Genomic DNA, 6,014 nt, shown 5'->3' with positions numbered 1-6,014 from the left:
TTGGGACTCACATCGAGAACCTGTGGGCAGGAGAACGGAGCTGCTGGATCACCAGGGATCTCCCCCCTCCCCAGAAAAACCCCACAGAAAGGGAAGGAAAAATGAAAGACAGGAAGGAGAGGTGACATTCCTCACACGAGCACTGCACTCTGCCACGCAGTCCCTGAAGAAACTCAAGGTGGTTGGATGATCCTTGCAAGGGAGGAGGGTGCCAGGGGTGGGAGGGACAGCACAGGACAGGCTTCTGGGGGAAAGGGAGGATAATATTATCAAGGGACAGAGAGGGACAGAGGCAGGATTTCCAAAGTTGGGAATCTGGCTTTTCTGAAAAGATGAAGCCCGTCCCATGAGTCCCCACTGACCAAGAAGGTCATTGACCCAGTCCAGGTTATTTTAATTTTCATCTTTGGAGCTACATGGAGTTCAATTCATTTCACCCAGCTTCACGTGTCCAAGCTTGAGACAATGATTTTTTTAACCCCTTAGTCTTTCAACTTCCTCCCTAAGCAAAAGGAGATTGTTCACTGCTCACACTGCAGGCAGGTTTCCCCTGCAACACCCCCTGAAACCACTGATCAGCTCACTGACTGTGATTTGATGACTTTTTGAGATCTGTGATTTTGGATAAGGAATGCATTGGAGGGCAAGAGAAGCAGGGAGATCTTCACTGGACAGCTCTTGGAGATGATGGTGCCACCAGTGAAACTCATGGTATTTTCTCCTTTGTGAACCCTGGCACACTCAGGGCATTTTCTTTCCACCCCTCATGCCTAAGCACAGTGCCTAAATGGGGATTTCCATCCCCTTTCCAGATATTCCTCTTTTCTGGGAAGCAGAAAGACAAGCCATAAATGCAAAACTTGCCATTTTCTGAAATTATACACTCAACCCTCCCAAAAATGATGTGTCTCTTTGCCTATGGCCACCATGGAGTCACATCCTCATGCTCAGTTCAGAAGGGACATTGAGAATCCTATGTGAAGATTCACCAACATATTTAATATAAATATATAATTTGATTATTTAAATTATAATGAATTTATTAATTAATTTAACATATTCCTAGGTCATGCTGTCCAACCCGTCCGTCCCGTGCAGAGGTGACTGACCCCATGGGGACTGAATTCACAGAAATATGGAAATTCTTGTTTGATTTGAACCAGGGAGCACACCTGGATTTTGCAAACCCCATAAACTGAGGAGATGGTCCTCACACTGCCTCCAGCCTCTCTGGAAGATGCTGCTTTCTCCAAAATGAAGTTATATGGGAGGAAAACAGACTCATTTTTTTGTCTCTTCAGGTCCAAAGGAGATGGAGAAAAAAGAGGGGCACCAGGAAGGGATAAATTTGTAGTGGAGCACTTGGCTGGGAAAAGTCCCCAGCAAATAGACCTGGTGGTAGATGCGACCCAAAAGCAATTCTTGGCCCTGAAAATACCTCCCACTATTCCACTGCAGCTGGGTGGTTGCTTCAGAAAGAAAAGCCAATAATCTTGCCTAAATTCTTACAAAAACTCTGTCCTGTCCCTTCTGTGGCTCAGAGCTCTCTTTTGGGCCAACTCACAAAGTCACCCAGCAAATCTTCCTGGGTCCTCCAAAGGACATTTCTTCTTGCAATGCCCCCTGTTTGTAAGAGATGACAGGGATGTCCCCAAGGGATCTCCCCATTGATGCACTGGCTTTCCTGTGCTTCTCATCTGGAGAAGAGCCATGGCACCATCCCATGAGGAAATGCAGAAAGCTTCCTGATATTGTGAGAGAATACAACAAAAAAACAGTGTCAGCATTGCTTTCACCACGAAACGGTGACAGGCAGGAGGGTGCAAGGAAGAGGAACTGAGGCACTGATGAGCTCAGTCAAAACCAAAGCACATTTGGGAACCTCTGTGAAGAATTTAGTGCTTTCTGTGAGGTCTGTGGCTGTCTGGGGGAAGAGGTGCAATGTTCTGATCTCCCCAAGGCTTCAAGCTTTGCCAGGCACTAACTTCACAAATGCACCACATCCAAATGGAAAGCCCAGTGCTGTGTGCACGGGATGAGCATCAACAACTCTTATTTATTTTGCATGAATAAATGAGGTTATTCTTTCTTACACTTTGCACAAATGTGGATAACCCATGGATTGAATACTAAGAAATCACACCCGAAATCCTGTGCATTGTGAAGGTAGATCAGGGTTCTTGCATGACACAGACCTCTAGCAGTGAGGATATTGCATTTATGGGATTAAAATGATGCTTTTCATCTTTTTCCTCCCAACAGCAAAATAGCAGGAGGCAAAATTATCTGCTCCTGAGTGAACTCACAGCTTAAAACCTTTGATGTCCAATGTCAAACCTCAGCTCACAGCTGCAGGCACACAAATATCCGTGTCCTCGGGGGGTCTCACCAAGGGAAAAACCTCCCCACCAGAAACAGTTTCAGCTGGGGAAAAGCAGAATTTAGCATTGTGACAGTCTGGACATCTGGGTGGGAAACCAAACAAAAAAAAAAAAAAAAAGACATTGCTATTTTGGGAAAAATACCCTGCTTGGCATCTATTGTTCCTGCCAAGAGTGATCCTACAAGCAGCACGTGGCGATTCACTGTGGGGTGTGAGCTTTTTGGGTGAGTCTATTCCCAGAAGGTGGCAGCCCAGAGCCCAATTTAATTGCTGAATAATGTCTAAGCTGCTCAAATCAAGCCATTCACTGAGGTTTATGAGCGCTGATTTGTTTAGAGAACAGGACTGACAGCTAAATGTGGGGAAAAAAAAAATTTAAAAAATGGATAAAAGTAGGAGACAGCTGTTGCCAATAGCAGTATATTTATCTTGGGGGAAACAAATGCATTCAGGCACTGTAAATATGCAGGAAGGAGCGTGGTGCCCACAGGAAAAGTTGGACAGGTGTTTCATGTGGGAGCCCCCAGCCATGACTCTCAGGATAACAGAGCAGAGCTGTCAGCCCCATGGGTTTATTTATTTATTTATTCCCCCACAGCAGCCAACACAGGGAAGGGTTGAAAGCTGTCAGTACGTTCACTAACCATTTCTTATTTTTGTATTTGTTGTTTTATACATTAATCCCCTCTCTTTTCCTTCTTTCCACCACTTCTTAAATTAATTTGTCTGAATGAGCTCTTAACTATGGGCATCCAGATATCAGGATCCAGATATCATCACCAAACCCCTGCCAAGGCCTTCCAGCCCACCTCAAGGAAATGTTCAAATCTTGGGTGAAGAGTGAATTCTGGGGATCTGAAGATCAAGGAGGGCAGGAATTGCAGCCAGCTCCTGGGGGATTTGCACAGAAGAAAGAAATGGTGAGCAATAAAAACCCATAAAGGCTCTTTCATTTCCGGAAGCAGCAGTACTTCACATTTTGGCAGCAACTTGAGATCAAAGTATCCTAAATTTCCTTATGAAATGAAATTATTTCAGCTATCACTGAAATGTTGCCATTAGGCTGGAAATGTATTTCCTGAAGAGCTTGTGCCTATCTAAAAGACTCACAGATTTATAGGCTGGGTTTTTTTGCCAGCAATATATTACATCCTTTTTCAAGTAGAAATAATTAAAGACTAAGTTGAAAAGTTGGGTTGTTTTTTTTTTTCCCCATGGTGCCTTAAAACACTTAAAAAAACAATGCATTGTCAGTCACCCACCACCTTGCAGGTGAATATGAGCTCCTTGATTAATAAAACAGCCATAAACCCATATTAGAATGCTTGGTCAGAACTGGGGCTGAATGAAAAAAAAAATCCCTTTTACGGAATCTACATCACTGTTTTCAAAACAAAATGTTCATATTCAGTCTGTAAAGCACAACTCTTGTTTCTGAACCAGAGGGAAAATGGGGATCACTTTTTCAAACTCATTGAGAAGCTTCTGCCCCACAACAACACATGCAATTGATAATGGAGGATTCAACAAGAAAAATCAGAAAATCAGCTTTTCAGGCTTTTCTTCTTCTTTACCTGAAGCATCAAAATTACTAGAGATACTTGAGGATGGGTTTTTATTTCTCCAGCCATGGAAGGTATTTTTGGTGTTAAGGGAAGACTGACTTTTCTAAAGGTGAATTTTTGAAGAGGGGATGCTGTGAGATTTGTGTCAGTCATGCTCTCTCCACAGCAAGCTGTGAGTTTTTTATGTCACCATCTTCACAGAGGGCTTGTGCAGGCTGGAGTTTATGATATATGCTAAGTTAAAATGAAGAAATACAGCAGAGGAGGGATGGAGAGGCTTCTCCAGAGGATGATACATCTCACTCAGAGCCATGAGGACAGGCTCACCCTTGGCAGGTGATGCCAACTCTTGATAAAGCAAATTAAGAGTGACCCTCTCCTCTTGAATGTCTCATTTCTAGCAAGATATCTTTTTCCCTGTTTTTACCAGAATTACCCTGAAAGATGAATACCAGGTTTGCATGCCATTACAGGAAGTCCTTTATGCCACCCTGAGCTTGTTAAAAATAAACCAAGTGTTATTAAATGGTCAAAACCAGAAAAGAAGCCAATTTTTCAAGACTACCCACTCTAACCATTCCTCCATGTTCAAGGCTGCTTTAAAACAGGATCATGTAACACCTCACCTGGGGAGATGAGCAATGTTTGTGCAAAGATACCACTGTGCCATTAAACTGTTTTCAATTTTTAAAATAATTTTTTGAAGAATATCATAGTCAAGTTTCCTCAGTCCAATCCCAGGAGGTTTTCTTGCACTGGGAGCATGTTTTGCTCTCATGTTTTGCTGTTTTTACTAAATGCTGACCTCCATACCCTCCCAGCACCCTGGCAGGTTAGTTATTAGTTAGTTATTAGTTATTGCCTGGTAAAAAAGAAAAATTGAGTCTGTGTTTCTGCTACAAGCATGGATCAAAACAGATAGTGATCTGATATTTCTGTAGAATAATGTCTAGACCAGAATAAATCCCTTTTCTGTTTTTCTCCTAAAAAAGCAGGTGGTCAATACATAAGCACTGGGATAAAAGGGAAACACCTTGTTGGACAGTGCCAAAAAAACTCTTGCCAAACACTGATTTGGAACGTCAGTGGATGGGTCCCTGAGCACCAGGAAAAGGAGCATTTTTTTATTTAATATCTTCACCTCGATTTTTAAAATATTTTAATTTTTGTTTAATATTTACACGTATTTATTTGTTATTTGTGTTTATTTAATTAATATTTCCCAATTCTCCTCCCAACTTCAGCTCCATAGAAAGGATAGAGCTGCTTCAGTGGATTTCTGATGAGAACAACAATTACTGCTAAATATTTCTCTCCTCTCCAAAGATACCCATCTCTGAAAGGCTCCAGGGATATCTCTGCAACATAAACATGAGAATAAAACCTGCAAGAGCCAGTCAGAGCTTTAGTAGACAAGGTTAATGTACCTTGAACAGCAGCTTTAAACAACTTTGCTCATTTTTTTAAGTGGAGAGCTGAGATACCTACCTACATTTTGAAGTGTTATTTTTATAGGGGAAGACCATTAAAGCACCTTCCAAAACAAACTGGCACAGGGAAACATCAAAGAAGCTTCTTCAAAGTAACCTGAGAATACTTGAATTTTGTGCAACCCAGCCCTCTGCCCAAGAAAAGTTCCCAAAAGAGCAAGTTGTGATTTTTTTCAGCAAATCAAAAAGCTTTGAAGTGAAGTGTAGCTGAGGAACCCCAAAAATGCAGAAACTTCCTCTTGCTGGGCATGAAATGTCAAAAAAAAAATTATGTTTGCCTTGTAAAAAAAAAAGGGAGCAGATGAATGTTTTAGCAGTTCTTCTCTGAGAGCAATTACCTCTAAACAATTTATGCCCAAATTCTTGCCCTATGCTTTCAAACCTTGGCTCTTGCTCTTCATTGCTTATCACAACCTGCTAACTCCATGAGTCAGGAATCACTGAGCACCCACATTTCCATCCTGCAAACACCAAATGTCATTGCCAGGGGCAGGGGAAAGGGACTCTCTCTTCTGAGAAGGGAATTCGTTCTCCTGGAGCAAGCATGGCAGAGAGAGCAGTGGGGTAATGCTGGTC

Source organism: Cinclus cinclus, chromosome 25 (genome assembly GCF_963662255.1).
Source record: "Cinclus cinclus chromosome 25, bCinCin1.1, whole genome shotgun sequence".
In the NCBI taxonomy this organism is placed as follows: domain Eukaryota; kingdom Metazoa; phylum Chordata; class Aves; order Passeriformes; family Cinclidae; genus Cinclus; species Cinclus cinclus.
The sequence above is the reverse complement of the archived record's forward strand: the minus strand, read 5'-3'. Positions refer to the sequence as shown.